Below are 18,752 nucleotides of genomic sequence, written 5' to 3'. Positions count from 1 at the left end.
AATGTAAAGCATAGAGCCGTGTCCATGCATAAACATTACAGTCATGTGCAGACGTGTATCTGTTGCCACATATCGCACCACAAATAGCTTATATGGAGCAATAACATTTCAACAATAAATTACTGGGGAAACAAGTAAACGTGCGCACACACACACACACACACACACACACACACACACACACACACACACACGCACCTTTACATCACAATCGCTGTGTACTCCAAGGCATTTGATTTCTCTTTAACTTTTCAAGGAAGGGGCACAGACTTAGCAGGCATTTCCATCTTGACTTGATAAATATCACAATCTTCTTTTCCCTGCCACACTGAAGTAATTTATTTTCTATCTCTCCGAGCTATATTTTCCAGTTAATATTTCTTTCTTTTTTTTTTCATACAACCTGACAAAGGATGCCACAAGGGATGATAAGAAGTCTGAAACCTTTGCACTCTTCGCTCTAGATACATGATTTACCTGGAGAATTTTCCCAAGAAGAAGAAGAAGACTTCTAAAATAAGGAAGACGCTTAAAACAACAAATGTGTTCTTTTTTAGTTCTACTTCTAATAGCTTATTGCAAAAACACTATTCATGTTTAGTTTTGATGTGCATTTAATTCAAGTTTGTAGATGACTTCTACTAACCACAGGGTTACAACCTGCGCAAGAGCGTCTGATGGAAACAACAAAACAACACATGCTACCATGTGTTTCCCCAAGGTGAAGCTCACACACTGGCTGACTGCAGCTGCTATTTATAGAGCTTTCAAAACAGCAAATGCTGATTGTGTCACTCAGACCTATTTTCATACCCAGCAGCTAAACGTTCATCATTCATACGCTACCAATGTGCTCTGTTTTGACTCAGGATTATGAGGAAGTATTAGCGATATTGCATGATCTCAGTGATTTGCTTGTATTCTTTGCAGCAGAACCAAATTACATGTTCCTTGAGTGATGGGTAGCGGTGTCCTTCTGGCTATTCAACTCGCCCTTAATTTGAATGTGATAAGATTTCTTTTTGTGACATTGTTAGGCTAATGTAAATTTGGAGGGAGGACGCCGGCCTACCGCTGGCTTAACTTTGATGAGGTGCTAATATCTAATATCAAAAGCAGATAAAACCCTTATTAGCCCCAGTGGTCTTGCTAGAGTGGGAACTTATTACACAGAGGAGATGAGACCAAAGCAGATGAAGTAATAAGGCTGCCGGGGGCTTTGTTACATGTCCTTAAGCTTTCTGACGGGGTCAACTTAATTTTGTGACTTAAATGCTGAGGGTTTACGAATGCAGACACGCTGACATTGTTTGAGAGATCTAATTCAGACTCTCATATTTCATAGACTGCAACATCTGGGGGATTACAGTGTCTCGAGCCAGAGGCAGTTTGATAATCGGTTGTCATTTTAGGAGTTGTGCGCCCTTCCCAGCTTTGGCGGTTTCTAAAGGTCTTTGGTTCAATCAAATGTTTGTGAGATTAGTTGGCTGCACTCCTTTCAAGAACTATTTCCATGTGGGTTGGATTTTAACGTTTGCCTTCAGGGTAAAACACTCTGAAGACATGCTGGTAGACTGGACGGGAAAATGTTTTGCTGCCATTTAATGGTCAACAAAAACGTATCCACATTGAAAACACATTGAACGTTTGTCCCACACACACATCCAGAGGATGAGCAGTGAGTTAATAAGAGTGTGCAGTCTGTAAGGAAGTATTCAGACTTTGCATCCATAGAGCCGTGAAACCAGAGTGCCCTCAGAACGGCTCTGTAAATGGAATAAAAGGAGAACTTCAGTTCTGGATGTGTAATAGTTGCTTGTTTACCAGAGAGGATGTTGTTAGTGGTCCAACCTTTTTAAATATGAATGCAGTAAGGCATCGTAAACTACCGTCCTACACCTCTGCAGAAAGCACAAAGTAAGCAGACTGTGCGTACGCCACCAATCAATGCTTTGGACCAAGAGGAATGAGCTTTTCACTCACTGACTGAGGGACGGCATCAATACAAAGCGCTCACCCTAAACAAGTCGGAAAACACCTTGAGTTCCAGCACTATGTCCCATCGATTTCTCTTCAGCTCAACGCGGATTCTGCAGCATTTAGACATTTAATTCTCTTTCAAGCAAAGTCATTACACAGCCGGGCATTTAATTAAGCAATCACAGTGGGGCAATCTGAATGATTCAGAGTCTAAATGAAGGCCAAGTTGGCATTATTGCCTCTACAGCTCCTAATGAAGCATCTTCTGTAATGTACAATTCATGGGAAATGATATTCGTCTTCCTCAACATATACATTATACAGCCATATATATATATATATATTATAAGTCACCATTTGTATTTCACACAATGAGTCTGTATAGTTGCACTATAATTAATTAAGTGTGTTAAAGGATTTTTTGAGATGGAAGGAACCAGGTATTCACGGCTGACCTATTTCCTCCATACAGAAGCTGATTGGAGGGGCGTGCGGACACAGATGTGTCTCACCTCTGCACGCCTCTGTGAACAGGCCGACAGTGTATTGTGTCTGAATGTGGCCTCTGTCTGCTCTGTTTTCCCCACATGAACCCGGCTGTAGTGACGTTAACATTCATAGACTGTTTATAGTTGGTCAGTCAGCGCTGCATCGTAAATAACGGCAAATAAATGACTTTGATACGTTTTAATTTGTGCACATCATGGACTCATCAAGTCTTTTCTTTAAGTGCCATGCTGTATCCGCACTGGTGATCTAAAGATAATTACCCACAACAATAGGAAAACAATATTTTGCACTTCATGATTCATTCATTGAACAATGTTATCAAAAAAAAAAAAAAAAGGCAGAACTCCTGCAGCCAATAGAAACTATACGATTAAATTCATGTCCCATTGAAGCAGCATGGACAAACAACGTGAATTAGTTTATGCTCTCACATTACAAACTGTTTACAAATTTAATTCCGTCTGTGGTAAACGGAGAATTAATTTCATGGTAGGTTTGATACTGATGCTGCAAAAAAACCTTCTTCACTACAAATGCTGTGTTGTGTGTGATTCTGTATCACTTGTTCCTCTTCTCTCTGTAGTGTGCAGGTGTGCGTGCAGGTGGTGCGAGCACCTGCACACCTGCACACCTGTGCAGTCTGTGCAGTCTGTCGGTCTCTTGAAGCCATTTGTTGGGTTACGTCAGTGTGCTCCCTACGACTGATCCAAACAGCAATTGTTTTAATTTCCTTCCTTCACAGTTTAATCAGAACAAATGAATCATAATGTATTTATGGATTTTAAAGGAATAGTTCAACATCCAGGGAAATGTGTTTGTTTGCTCTCCTGATTGAAAACCTCTGTCATGTCTGTATGCGCAGATGTAGCTTGAGTTAGCAGCTAGCAGTAAGCCTGGCTCAGCATGAAGCATGATGGGGGAAACAGCTAGCGTGGCTCCGTCAGGCGGTAACAACGTCTTCCTACGTGCACAATTAAAGCTCACTAATTAGATCAGTGAGCTTTAAAGGTGCACGTACGCCAGGCTAGCAGTTTCCCCCTGTTTCTAGTCTGTATGCTGAGCTAAGCTAACGACTGCTGCCTCCAGGTTACTGTATGTGATGGGTCTCGATCTTCTCATCTAATTCTCAACAGAAAGGGAATACGTGTATTTTGTAAAATGTCAAACTGTTCCTTTAACTTTGTCAAGTTTTGAGATGTTGTGTTTGATCAAAACCTTTCGCCACATTGATTGTGAAATGATTTGTATTCATATAAAAGCTCTTTTTTTGTCCAAACTTGAACTTTGACATTCTAAACTCCAACTGCAGATGTTAATCAAAGTCAAAACTTAATCCAGGCCTGATAAGATGCTCTATTTAACAGGCTCGTTTTAGCGGGGGGCTCGATCAGGTGAAATGAAGAGGAACTGATTGCTTGTGGTGATTGTGCTGATTACATTTTAAATTTAAAACTTTCCTCCTCGTACATGGTCCTGAACACCACTGCAGACAATGACATAGCAGGCTTAGTAAATGCCAAGGTGCCTCCAATCTGATAGACTGGGAGCAAAATCATTTAAGTTTTACTTTGGTTGTTGAAGTTACGAAACGGTGGATGTTACACATGTAAAAAAACAAGATTTAATGCTTGACCAACACCTGTGTGTATGTGTTTCTCCAGCACTATTAATCACGTTTTCAAAGTGCAATAAAACAATGGAGTTGTGCCGGGCGGAGAGTTCAGCTCTGATTCTGAGCAGAATTCACAATGACTGAGATCCGTGTTGCAATTTCCTCCCCTAGTCAAAACATTATGGATGCTTGTGCTACAGCTGTCATATAAATGACGCTTGGAAATATACGATGAAAGACATTTGCATGAAATACGGCTCGGGATAAAGCATTAGCATATTTGGAGGGGGGGTATTCGTAATAGTGTCCATGCCCTCTGTTGGAGACGACAGATCATGAACATGCACACACGACCCTGCATCGGCTGCTAACTGCAATTTAGAAATCTTTATTTAGGAAATATTAATATGTCGAGAGCAGGATTCCACCGTGTTCACGTAAACACAACGCAGGTCTAGTAGGCATTCAGTCCAATCACTGTGTGTAAGCATGAATAACTTTGTGCTGATGCAGGATCACAAGAGGACTGAGACTAATCTGAGCTGTGGAACCTTTTCACTGACGCAACATGGGATATTCACAAATCATTTGACTAAATCCCATCAAGTTTTCAAAACTTTTGCATCCCAGTGGGTTCAATATCATGGCAGAGATATCAATTTTCAATCCGGAAAATCTCTCTTGATCTTTTTTACATCATTTTGCATCTTTTCCAATTCGTTCTCCAAAGATGTGTGTGTTGGTGTGACACCGCAAATTAAGGAGCTAATGGCAAACTTGCCATCATTTTTAACTGAGCAGGAATATTTGACTGTCATTCTCCTCCTTCTACATGTATGGTGTGCAGACGTTATATGTGAGTTTGCATCTAGACGTGTGCATCTGCATATGGGCATATTTTCATGAGAAAGAAAACTGTTGAATGAAAGTATATTGGTGCTCAATATTAATGGTCCACAGTGTGTGATGTTAGGAAATTAGATGACTTAGCAAATACACTTTATGCATACAACAGCAGCAGAACATCACTCATTAGTTTTAACAAGGGTGATATAACAAAACATTTAATTTGTTAAATAGGCAACTGTGCATATTTCTGAAGTTGTTTGCACGCGCTCAGTAAAGACGTCGAGGGCTGTTAATTTGTAGCAGTTGTGACTTGTGTTTGTTTTACATTCACTGTGATGCATTTGACAGACGTAAGGGCCAATTCACTGAATGTGACAAACAGAGTGCCGGTCCTCAAACGTATGTAAATCAGTTGACGATGGAAGTGTGGCATGATGGATGGATATTAAGAACTCAAGCAGGACTTGCAGTCCAGCCGCTGGAACCTTATTGTAGTTTTAATGCATGTATCAAAGATGAGCTTAACGTACCTGTCCTCATCACCTCCACCAATAATCACCAGTTATAAATGATCTAAATTGAGTTATGAATTATAAAACTATACAGCGCTAAAGATAAACCACAGAGAGAAGAGTACAATCCTTAGGGAGCCCTTACCTTGAGGTCGAAGGTGTGAAAGTCACGGAACATTCTCTCTCCTGAGACCTGTGACAGAGTGAGGGGGGGGGGGGGAGGACGCCAGTCAGTCATGATTAGGCCACAGTGCAATTACAGAGCAGCTCCTCTGACAGTGATTGATCAATGAGGAACTCCCTTAATGAAGACAAGGACTCAGGGGCTCCCAGCTGCAAATTGGCAAAAGTAAGTAGTGGGAATAGTGTCCCAGATTGCTAAAGCACTAAGAGGATCATCCCGTCTGCACTTTGTACAGGTGCATGTCTGACTTCACACCGCTGGAACACAAGTCAAACTAAAGTAATACCAAAGCTATCAAAAGTTACAGGAAGATTTGTCCATCATGGCCACATTTTATATCCCTAAAACTTTGTCCTTTTGCCAACATTTACTAATTAATATTTGACATTTAATGCAAAAGTTACCTAAAATGAAAAAGTGGAGGAAAACATAATCCTTCCTGAAACCAGTGAAAGGCCTCCTTGTGGAGTGTTTGACCACTAGTAGCACAAAATGCAAAGTCTGAAATACAACCAGTGCAGCTTAATAAAGTAGGCGGGACCACCTGCGCTCTGAGAGGCTGTTAACAAATGAGCTGCGATCTGATTGGACTAAACCCAGCAGGCTTGTCTGAGCTGGAGATGCTGTTTGACCGCAGTAACAACACTCTTGCAGGGATAGCAGCGATTAGTCTCCGGCGATGCACGGTCACTTTCTTGCATGCAGTGAAGTAACACGCAGTCCTGTCAATTGGCTTCACAGCACCCTAATTCAGTGATCCACATTTGAGCGATCAACAAGTTGAGAACTGTTTTATTTTTTTATTTTGTGCTTGCCTTTTTGATGCTTCCAATAGAATTGGCTCCCGAGAATTGCAAACCAATCCTCTGTGGCACTTTTAACTTTGTTACACAAATCAGGCAGAACTCAAGGGCCACTTAAACATGACTGCCTCAGTTGGACTGTCGAGTACAGCCTCATTGTTAAAACACCAGAGAACGACGCAATCAGGCCCTTGGGGCAGAAGCTTCATATGGCACTGTGTTGAAATTCTGTTTTTGATTTATCCCCGTGATAAACTCTGCGCTGCCGTGTCGTCTGACCTGCCATACGGAGGGACACATTTGCTTTCTGTTCTATTCACACCATGTACGCGGGTGAACGGGGCACAGCCGGCCCTTCGAGGGAGGCCTCTGACTGCTGCTTCAACGTTCTTCTTCTCCAAACTTCACAGAACACACACACACACACACACACACACACACACACACACACACACACACACACACACTTCCCCACTCTTGATGTATGTATTTCTGTCTTTACAGAAGGTTTACTGCATGACTCACATCAGTGGGGAGCTGAGTGGTGTGCAGACTGGGAATCGGGCACATGTTTCACTGGAGTTACTAATTAATTAGCAGCACACACTGGGCCACATGCCGCGTATTAATAAGTGCAGGTGCATTTCACATAATCCTTGAGGGTAGGCTTCACTATTCAAGACTTCATCAAGTCAGTCATCTGAAAAAAAACACCCCAACACAGACAGGTTCTGCAAATAATCCTTGCTCTTTGTGTATTTAGGTGATTGATTTAGAAATTGATTGCGAGTGGATGCAAGGTCTGAATACAAAGGAGGCAACGTGATATAAAGTCATTTCTTTCATATTTAGAAGCGCAGAGTTCTGTATCTGAGCGATTCCAAGCTCACTGTGCAGCTGTAAGTTGGTACTGTACCCAGCTGAGACGAGCTCACACCTCCTATCTCTCTACCTGCCTTGAACATCAAGATTACGGAGCTCAAAGTAATGAAAGTGGGAAAGTCAAAACACCCCGGGAGTGCACGGTGCCATGCGATGCTATTTTCCCCAACTATCTTTCTTTTAAACAAAGTGGGTCTCCTCTTTCTTTCAGAGCCTGCCTCCTCACTCGCTCTGTGCACCTTTTATTAGTTTTTATAGACTTCTATTCATTTGGCTTCATACAGTTTCTCCTGTGAATACAGAAAATCCTCATTTTACTGGCTTGTGTTGCACTTTGGTTCCCATAGAAACAAAGTCCGGTCTGGTGCTGAACGCCTCGGTGCTGTAAGTGTCTTGAAAGTGCTTTGATAATAGATTCCACTAAATGAGCAGACTCTGTTTATCACTGTGTTCCTAAGTAATAAACATAATTGCGTAATTGCAAGGAATCAGTACATAGGCACTTTGTTCTGCACGATGGGATGATTCAACATGGCTGCCATATTTAGATGTTCTGTATCAAGTGATTTGTGTGGACTTGTGTGAAATATTAGCACTATACTAAAGTATAGCCATCTTGCAGAAAGGTGAGTAGTGTAGTTCCAGATGTGACGCTATCAGATTTTCAGACACGACTGGAGATGCAATTACATTTTTAATACGGCAGAATAATCTTAAATCCTGCGCTTTGACAGTGACGCATTAGCCAAATCATATTTTATTGATCCCCTCCTTCATGAACAAATTGCAATAATTTGCATTCATGCTCGGCAAGATGAAATGAAGAGCAGAGAGAAGTATCAGTTCTGATTCTGTTCGTTTCCAAGCTAATAATGTGGTCTGTTTAGCATTTACAGCTGACGACAACCTTTTCCTTCCTCTTCTTTTACTCCCCCTCTCTTTGTCTTGCTATCTATCTCCCTATAACTCTAAGTGACTGAGTACGGGGTGAATTTAATGATTTGATGTTAACAGTGAAATGGGTCCTTGGGAGCTTCAACAGCTGAAAAAAAGCAACCGTTTGGCCGGCGGACCTGCTTGCCTCAGCACTTAGAGGCGCACGTTTAAATGTTCGGCTTTCACCCGGAATGGCCCACAAGAGGGACGCCTGAATGGGGGGTGGTGGGGGGGGGTTGATGCGGAGGTCCCGGGGAATTGCATGGTCATTCATCACATTAATGAGTCATGTCAGTTTATTTACAAAAAAGGGAGACTTTCTTCCCTTGGATGGTCCTGCATTATCATGATGTTCTGTTAATGTTGGCTGAAGTTAATGGAAAAACGCAAAGTAAAAATTAATCTACAGTATCCCAGGTAGCCCGCCGGGCTGCGCTGATTGCAGCTGAATACCGTTTGTATTCTGACACCAGAGCTTCCACATTTGGCTCGGTTTTTGTCGATGCAGTCATGGGGCGTTTTGGGCTCGGAATCAGCTCCAGCTATTAGCATTTGGGCGAGCTGTGGGCCACGGGCAGCACATTCATCACACCTGCAGCACACCTGCAGCATTACTCTGGCCCACCAGCTGTGCCAGATTTAGGTCATGGTTTGGCCAGGCAATGTTGGCAAACTTGGGAATGTAAAAGTCTTGGAGTGTTGTGCTTGTAAACAAAACTGCTGCTGTATGAGTGGTGTGTTGCTGTTACGGTAATGTGTCAGATACTTTACCATTCACAGAAATGCATTATTGATTATTGATTTAAAACACAATAGTAGCAGCTGATAGAAGTTATAACCAGAGCTGGTACATGACGTGGGTGGTAAAAGTTTAATGTGTTAGAGCCTGCCTGTGTGGATATACAGTGAAAGTCAAATCCAACAGTTGTGCAAACTCAGTCCCACCTACTGTTCCTATCATGTTGATGCTATTATCGCGAGCGTCCTCCCACACTCTGGTTGCCTCGTGAAAGCTCTGATTCAGACAGGGAGATTTAAATAAGAGTGTGAGGATATTGGAACTGTATTTTTCTTTGCCTAGGAAATCCAAATCTGCGATATTACCATGTCAGGGGTGAACGGATTTAAAGCACGATGGGCTGATAAATGTCAGGACAGGGTGAAATAGATGAATCTCAAGTTATTTACCCTTTTTAATTGGAAATGTCTGTCACAAGGCAGCAAGCCGAGGCCTCTTCCAAACCATTATCTGTCTGCCTTGATCATTTGCAGGTATTTTATGGAGAGTGATGTGCTGAGTGTCAACGGTAGCTATTGAATTTATTCCTGCTGGATTTTCTTAGGCTTAAAAATACAAATGCTGAGGAGTAAAAATGCTTGCAAAGGTCAGCTTGTTAATCACATCACAAATGACAGAAAAGCCAAATAGTTTAATTTACTTTTAAGCTAAACTCTTACGTTTGACAACCCCCGTGGTTTTTATATGATTAATCTGTCACCAGTTGAGCTTCAAATGTACTTTTGTGACTAGCTAACTAGCAAGAAGTGTTATCCCTTAACAGGGGTCGGAGCTGTGTTTTCAATAGACTTAAACAAGGTTTCTTTTAGCAAGCCCTTGGGTTGCACTCATAATTGCCCCCCAGGGTCCTGTCGATAGTTTCTACCTGATCTTGAGCTCTCATTCCCGGGCTGTCGTCCTTGCTCACTGCCTGTCTGAGCCCCTGAGTGACACAGCGGCGTCACAGGATGAGCTCTGGTGAAGGATATCTCTGGCTCCAAAGGAGGACACCACTGGGACACTGCCAGCCTGGGTGATGATGTCACATGGTGACAGCGGCTACTGCTTGAACTCAAAACTATTGGATGTGGCCTGTCAGTGGACTGTGAGTTGTTTATGTACACGAGGATGTGTGTAGAAGACTCACGACAATGAGATCCAAATGCATATCCAGGGAAACATAATGTTCTTTACAAGGACGGTTTTGCTGTAAGCACAGACCATTCTTGGACGACACTTCGCACAAAGAGCTGTGCATCATGAACCAACAAACAATTCAAAGATCTCATCTCTTATTCACACAACACTATGAATCTTGACAGCACCAAAGTCTGTGCTAACTAAAAAATACAACAGCCAAGTCACTCCAGTCTGTATTTGTCACAGCAAAAGAAGAAGGCCGACAAACCCCTGATTTAAGCTTTAGTAATACAAACGTTATCCCTCTCTGAAGCAGTCGCTGATGTGTTTTGACCATGACAGTACTAAAAGCAACACTTTAGTTTCAGTCTTCTACTCATGCAAGCATGGATCTCTTGTGACTGCACATTGGCTGCCTGTCCACAGTGTCTCACAGCAGCACATAAAGGCTCATTTGCACCATCTGCCAGTGGAGGTGACAGGGGCATCTCAAGTGCCAAGGGGCTATTGAAAAAAAAAGTACAGCTGCCACAATCTACCTGCTCCTCTGCTTTGCACTCTATGGAATATTTCTTGGTTAAATTGGTTTTTCGGTGGCTTTTGAAGGCCGGCGATGATGAAAGACTGAGACATTGTGTGCTTGCACACAGTCACAGCAGGGATTAGCACTCGTTAGCTAATGTTGTGAGCTGACTCTGCTGACAGGAGGTTGTGGGAAAGGTTTGACTTAGAGGCTATACTGTATAGTGAAGCTGAATGGGAGGAATGGTGTTTAGCCACAACTATTGGAGGGATTGCAGTGAAGTCTTGCACATACATTCATTGCCCTGGCATGATGAATCCTGATGACTTTGGTGATTCCCTCACTTTTCCTCTAGCACCACCATGAGGTTGGCATTTGAGTTTTTTTGTAAAAACAACAACTGTTAAGTTTTTTGTGATGAGATCTGGTGCACACATTCATGTCACCCTCAAGGTGAGACTTAATGAATGTTCCTCTGACTTCTCATGTAGCCCCACTATCAGATCAAACTGTTATTGTCCAATACTTTAGTTTATGATCAAATACCTGCAAAACTAATGACGTTCCCATCATCGTCATTGTGAGCATGTTAGCATGACTGTGCTAAATACAGCCTCACAGAGCAGCTAGCATGGCTGCAGAGTCTTATTCTTGTTGCATTGAGATTCCTCAGTGGACTGATTGCGGTGCAGATTTGATACAGCTGTCAAGTGTTGGTTAATTTGAACTCTGAAGAACATGTTCCTGAAGTTACAGATGCACAACTAGACAGTTGTAGACCAATATTGGTGTGCCAGCGTCTTTGTAAACGGCTGATAAAGTGAGGGATTCCACTTTGATGGTAATTTGAGCATAGACATTCTTAGACGAGGGTATTTCAAGAGGGTTGATTATGTCCCTTCACATCTCTCTCAGGACTTCCGACTTTCAGAAGCTTCCTAACAAAGTTAGTGATCGTTGGTGCAATGTGTCATGCTTCTGACGGTTTGATTGTTTCTGTGTTTTCACATGCAGAGGAGCGGAGAGAAAAGGAGAGCTTCATGTGTTGCTCAAGGTCCTTTTAGATACTCCCCATCCCACATCTCCCTGCACAATTAATTTTATCTTTGGGGTATTATCAAGAGGGAGCCTGGCAAAGCAGCATGACAGAAAAACGGCCGAGAACCCCGAGGCCCAGGGTGGGAATTAATCTGTTTGACAAGATCTCTCACAAACGATTTGCCTGGCTTTCCTTCAGTTGGATGTTGCCACTACCCTGCATATCTGAGGGGGAGAAGAATAAGCATGTTTCAAACATAATGTGAAGCGAATCGACTCGAAACGTAGAAGTGAGCAGTGACTGGCTGTTGTTGACGTGTTGGAAACACAAGGAAAACACAAGCCGTTACAGGTGGTGGGTGTTGGGACAACCTTAGTGCTAAATTAGCATTAGCATATTTCAAATCCATGCAGCCATAATAATGAATTTCAGTCATTTTTCCACAAAGCAGCATTTAGTCCTGAATCAGGCTCCCAAAGACAGTTAGCCTTGTTCTACTCACACTTTCAGAACTATTGACATCATGCAGACGTTTGATGCATTATCTGGGATTCAGGAAATTAATCAAAGTAATGATTGAATAATTATCTCAAGTGCAATTAATTAAACATGCCAATGAACTCATCTTGAACAGCTGTCCTAGCTTCACCACTTAATCACTTGTGAGAATTACCAAACACAAATGGAGGACACCGAGTGCATGCAATAATCTCTGCAAAGTGCATTGTTTACAAACAGTAATTAATATCACACCGTGTATTAGCGGGCTAAGTGACTGCGGTGCACTTCTATAATTGTACCACAGAGAGTTGGGCTTCTTCCCCACGCCTGCCTCAGACACCTCTTGTTAAAACAGGAGACAGATTATAAGATTGAGGGCTGACATTATAGACCACAGTCCAAAACTTCAACACAGATTTACAGTGTTTTTGTGGGGGCCATAGTGCCTTATTAAAATGCCCAACACACATCATCATCCATTGCAAAATCTATGACTTAACCTACTGAATGTCCTGGACACCATTAACCTGATAATTCATGCTCAACTCGGTTTCTACCCACATACTGTTAAATGGATTTATTGTATGTTTCTGCCTGAGAATGTAATGTATGAAATAGTTCCCACTATATTGGTTGGCAAAGAACTGCCTGAAAGTGTCAGCGAGCTCCCTTAGTGTCTCTTGACGGGATAGTTGTCACCACGCCAATGTGGGAGCCTGTGGCATTCTACGATGAGGTAATTTCGGGCACCACATATACGCCTTTCATGGTCCGTGGAGCCTGACAGTCACAGTGGACTCCAGGAAATGGTCTATGTGGTTCTGACATATGAGGGATCTATCTTCGACAGACTAGCGTCTGGAAACAGGAATGAAGATTGACAACGAGTGGCGACAGGCCGCAGACGGCCTAAAAATGAACTGGACAAGAACAGTCACTAACACTTCATATATGGTCGTTTATGAGTTGGAGTTATGGTTTACTGATTACAATTATACTGCAGATCTGTAGCTTAGCACAATGGACGACTGTGTTATGACACACACCCACATTATTATAATATCAGTAATTACGTGCACTTATTATAGCTTACATAAAAAGCTGCTATTGTCCCAAGAATACAAAACCATTGTAGGATTCTGAATATGAAAAAGGATAATTAGCATATTCATTATGGTTTTAATATCTTTCACAGTACTGTACATTTCAGGGAGGACTGTAGCATTAGAGCACCAGTGAGATACTACAGTAATTAAAATAAGCTTAGTGCGCACTGTGCTCTACTTCTTTCCCTTCTGAACTTCAAAATGCACATGTATAATGACAACACAGAACATGAAATGCCTCAGAGGCAAGGTAAGAGATAATCAAATACAGCCGTGGTGGTCTTTCAGTTTGCCAGACAAAGGTTACCATTTAATTAATACAAAGTTGTGTATTCTCTCGGTGTATATAGTGTACATGAATTAAAAAGGACAAAACGACTGTCCAACGTAGCGTACCAGTAACCACCTTCCTGTAGAGGCTGACACTGAAACACTCAGTCTGAGTCATAGAAGTGCTTTCTTTCTTTCAAAAGGTCAAATTAGAAGTTGTTAGTAAGACGAGGAAACACAGTGTTGTTTTATGCTATCAGGACATTTCTCACAGCGTTTTCTGGCAAGAGCATTTCAACTGAAGAATAAACGCTGGACGAGCGTGACACGGAGCTTGGACACTGGACATGAATCTGTATTTCAAGCCACAGTTTCTTGAAATAAATGTCACCAACTTTATCAATTGTGTGGAAAAGCAATTATTATTGAATTGTGGACATCAGTGAAAAAGAAAATGTGCAATGTAGGAATGCGATGGGTCTTAATCGTCCTTTTGTTGTTGCAACAAAATAGTTGAAGGCGTTTTCTTCTTTGTTGCTTATTTTTCTCTCCGTCTTTGCATCTGTGTATTTATGTCACACAAGTGTAATACTCGTAATAGCTTCACGATTTGCAGATTCCGCCTGGGTTTAAAACTAAGTTTAAAGTGCACTTTTATTTTGCTGCTTGTCGCATGCAAAACATCTCCAGTCACTTTGATCATTTTATTGTTTGTCCAAGCAGAGGGCTTTGTTGGAATCGATTCCCCTCCAGTGTAATTGGTGTCATGCCTGGTTTGGCTAAATAAGCCATTACACCAGAAGATACTCTGGCAAACTAAAAGGGCAGCGCTGACACTTTGCTTAAGAATATACTGAGCAATTACATTGACAAAAACAGGTTTTGGGGCATTACGCTGTACAAAGCTCTCAGAACAATTTGTAGTAGCAACAATTGGAAATACTCACACTTAGTCGAGACATGTCAGTTATATAATTACACGTCTGATGTCTGTGATTGTAAGGTGCTTTATATACCATGTTGACCGTGTTGTTTTCTTTCAGTTGTCTTGTTCTCCCGGCTCTAGTTTCTCCAGTCGAGCATGCTACATGTAACATTCAGTTACCTAATTCTGCAATATATCGTCTTGAGTTTACTTCTGTGTTTTTAGCAAACTTTTACTGTAATTGCAGCGCTTTACAAATAAATGTTCACCTCTGATCATTCAGTCCTGCTGAGTGAGAGTCTGTACAACCCAGATTCACTATCAAGAGGAGCTTAATGTATTTGTGCTAACAGAAAAGTACAAGGTCGAAAGGTTAAAATCTGGCAGTGACTACAATTCTCTCTGCAATTGTAGCAGTGCACCCCCCCCCTCCTCTCATTCGCTCTTCCACAATTGTGTGATAGTGTGAGTGCACACTCACACACTCATGTACTCTCTCTCCTCCCTTCAGTGTACAAGTTGCAGCAGAGACATCCATCCAAACCCTTAGACCATGAAATGAGGTTAAGACGTAAGGCTGTGAATGACACAGGTGTGGATACAAATGAGAACATCCGAATGAAGAAGTACAGATCCAAGACGGCTGATACTGTAGTCGTTATACAGTAGGCATTCAGAATTATATTTCATAGCTCCCGCCCTCATTTCATTTAGTCCACTTTCCCAGTTGTGTATTCCTGGTCAAGACAGAGCATTAGCATACATGCTGGGAAGGTGAGCGTGAGGATATTAGGAGCTCTGTCATATTCAAATCTCATTTCCCATAGAAAACTTTAAAGGCGCTCAGGCTTGTCTGCACTCCTCTGCTCTCGTGTATAAATCAGAGCCTTGCCTTCTTTTCTTTTTCTGTTTTGAATACATTCAGATATTCAATTCTACAGTCTTGTTCTTTTTAATAATGTCCCTCCATGTATGGCTAAGAGTTAACAAATGACAAGCACAATGGCAATAATTGTATTAATGTACCGTATTTTCCGCACTATAAGGTGCACTTAAAAGCCTTTAATTTTCTCAAAAAGCGACAGTGCGCCTTATAATCCGGAGCGCTTTATATATGGATTAATTCTGGTTGTGCTTACTGATCTCGAAGCGATTTTGTGTGGTACACGGCGCTCTGTCAAAATGTGTTAGTACGACTTTGGTAAACTACAAAGCCGCACCGCTTGCAGCATTACGGCTACCGTAGTCAGGAGCGTCGCGGAGTAATACATACTGTGCTTCACCATAATATTACAGTGTGTGTGTATAAGGACCCCAAAATGGCACCTGTCAAGAGACACGCTTACGACGCGGACTTCAAACTCAAGGCTATCAGTCACGCAGTAGAACATGGGAATAGAGCAGCTGCGAGAGAATTCAACATTAATGAATCAATGGTACGGAAGTGGAGGAAGCAAGAAGATGACCTGCGGCCAAGTAAAGAAGACCATTTGGCGGTATCAGACTGTTTTTTTTACGTGTTACAACTGAACAAGGTTGGGAGTTATTGTGAATACGCTCATTAACGTTTGAACAATGTTGAGAGTTATAGTGAACACGTTTAATAAAGTTTGACTGACTGACTTATCTGACTGTTTGTTTCGCTTAATGCGCCTTATAGTCCGGTGCGCTTCATATATGAAAAAAGATCGAAAATAGACCATTCATTGACAGTGCGCCTTATAATCCAGTGCGCTCTATAGTGCGGAAAATACGGTATTTACCGTATCTCCAGACAGAAGAACTCTGGTGGTATGTGCTAAACCCGGGACACAATGACGATGTTCTTTGCCTTAAACACAACATTTATAACTATATTATTCCTGGAGTAGGAATTGTTTTAGTTAGAAAAGTGAAAATAAAATGTGTGGAATTGATTGAAAATGAATTGTTGGTTTAACGATTTAACATGAAACTGCTTAAACATGCGTTTTGATTCGCTGTATACACATCAGAGTATTTCCTCCATTGACACTGAAAAATGCATTGGATGTATCATCTGCTGGAAGATTGAGCAACGTGAACACAACTGCTAACGGAGGCGGCTGTAACGCATCATCTGAATATGATAATATGCTTTTAGTGACACAGATGCAAACTAACATGGCGATGTCCAGATTTATTTTCCTATTTATTAAATTGTTAGTAAAAATAGACATCATCTCAGAATGTAAGGTTTCATACGGAAGTAGAGATTACAGAACACTTAATGATTTAACATGTGGAGTGCCACAAGGCTCTAAATTAGGGCCTCATTTATTACATATTTGAAAAGAAATGTGCACAGTCGTTGTCAGTTGATTGCAGAACTATAGCAGCATTCAACTAAAGGCCTGTGTGTCATATTCTTGCAAAATAACATTTTAAAATGTTGATGGCAGACGTGAACATTTGTCTTTAAGCCAAAAAGCCCCATGCTTACTGTAAAGCTAAGAATTGTAATTGCTGAAATGTGTCCTGAACAGAGTTTAGATTAATCCGTTCATTAGGTCTATTGCCATCCATACCTGTATTAAAACATGCAAATTGATCACAGTGAGGATGTCATGGAATTGCATTTGACTGACAGTGAAAATGTACATTTTCAGCTTTTATTTAATTTAGTTTAATGAATTAAATGAAACTGCAGGTTGATAGAGCAGCAAAGTAAATTCACTGAATATCCCAAATGTGGCTGTTGTTGATCCTGCTAGTGGAATCAGAGTGCTGCACTAAGAAAGAAGTAAAGAGCGATTACTTAAAGATGATTACATACATGGAAGTCAATAAAGGAGGGTTTTGGGGAGTCAGTCATAGTGATTTGGAGCCAAAGCTTCAAACTGCACAAGCCTTTCCAAAGAACATTGATGGAAAACACCCAATAAATGTAGACTTTAGAACAGCCGGCCATTATAGAGTTTATTCTGTGTATAGTGGAGAAGTGAAGCTCTTCTCTTGTTGTTCAAACCTTTTTATGTTGACCTCACATAATACAAGAAAAAACATCCAACCAGACAAACAATCAGCGTGTTGTCAAACCAACACATTTGTCATCAAAGTGCTGTAGAAAGGGCTACAGCACTTTGAAAGCTGCCACATCGAGAACTGGTAACGCCACAGCACCATATTGACTATTGCTTTACTATAATAGCTATTGACCTGTGCATGAGCGAGGATCTGCTGATGTCTGCAGTCCTTCAAATCACACTGAGTTCAAACATGAAAAGTTTCTACTCCAATCACCACAGGTCTGCATTGATACAAAAGACTGCTGAGCACTTAAAAGGGAATGAAATATGTGCGATGGTGATATCAGCTGAATGTGATCTTGATTGATCGGCCCTTTGGGGCCATGTGGGATGCATGAAAGAAGGAGTCGAGAACGAATTTGCCAACTAATGATCCTTTCTGTTTTTGAATTATGTTTAACCTGGGTATTCAAGATAGCATGGCAGTAAGAATTAAGTGTGAGAGGAAAAAAAACCTGATACCCTACAGCACAAGTTTCACTAATTGTGTAGGAAGACTTCACTACTCTGTGTTTATATGCAGTTTAAACACAGATGCATACTTCTATTCATAACCTTAGATGCCCAGTTAGTATGAAATGAATGAGTAGCAAATCAGCTCATTTAGTGTGTCAACAGGGCTTGCCTACACACACACACACACACACACACACACATATAATACATAAGCACTTGTGGGATGCCAAAGGGTCAAGTGGTTTCCAATGTGTGCTATGAAAAGTCCTGACGCTAGCTAATATTTCCTGATGTGTTCTTCTTATTTGCATACTGGATGCTGCCTCAGCCGGCTCCTATTGTCAGAGCTTTCTGTTTGAACACTATTATTACAGCAGGTGATGCAACAGCAGGTGTCTTTCTGCCTGTCTGTCTCGTGTCCTCCGTCTGTCTTCTTGTGTCTTTGTGCCTCACTCTCACACACTCCTGCTTTCCATCCCTCGGTTCTATTTAACAGCTATCATTATGTGTCTGCCAAATGGAATCCACTATTTCTACCCTTTGCAGGCCTCTCTATTTTTCTAAACTGACATTCTACCACTCTTCCCCACTCACTCTGACTGTAATGGGTGAAATGGAGAAAGCTCCGTGTTGCTGTCTTGCCTCTCTTTTCCTATTGTTTACAGCCAAAGCCTTGACAGTGTTGCTTCAGACTAGCTT

General features: G+C 41.5%; 1 protein-coding gene across 40 annotated transcripts in view; it reads right to left on the bottom strand.

Annotated features, from left to right (window-relative positions):
* LOC115023600 (receptor-type tyrosine-protein phosphatase delta) overlaps positions 1-18,752 on the bottom strand; it is a 191,153-nt gene that overhangs the window by 160,490 nt on the left and 11,911 nt on the right. For all 40 annotated transcript variants that reach the window (XM_029454716.1, XM_029454728.1, XM_029454721.1 and 37 more), the window contains exon 3: positions 5,609-5,656. The gene's annotated coding sequence lies outside the window, so the exon portion shown is untranslated. The remainder of the gene's footprint in view (positions 1-5,608; positions 5,657-18,752) is intronic.

This window comes from Cottoperca gobio, chromosome 18, assembly GCF_900634415.1.
Source record: "Cottoperca gobio chromosome 18, fCotGob3.1, whole genome shotgun sequence".
Lineage (NCBI taxonomy): Eukaryota > Metazoa > Chordata > Actinopteri > Perciformes > Bovichtidae > Cottoperca > Cottoperca gobio.
Note: the sequence above shows the minus strand (reverse complement) of the source record. Positions and strands in the feature narration are given on the sequence as shown.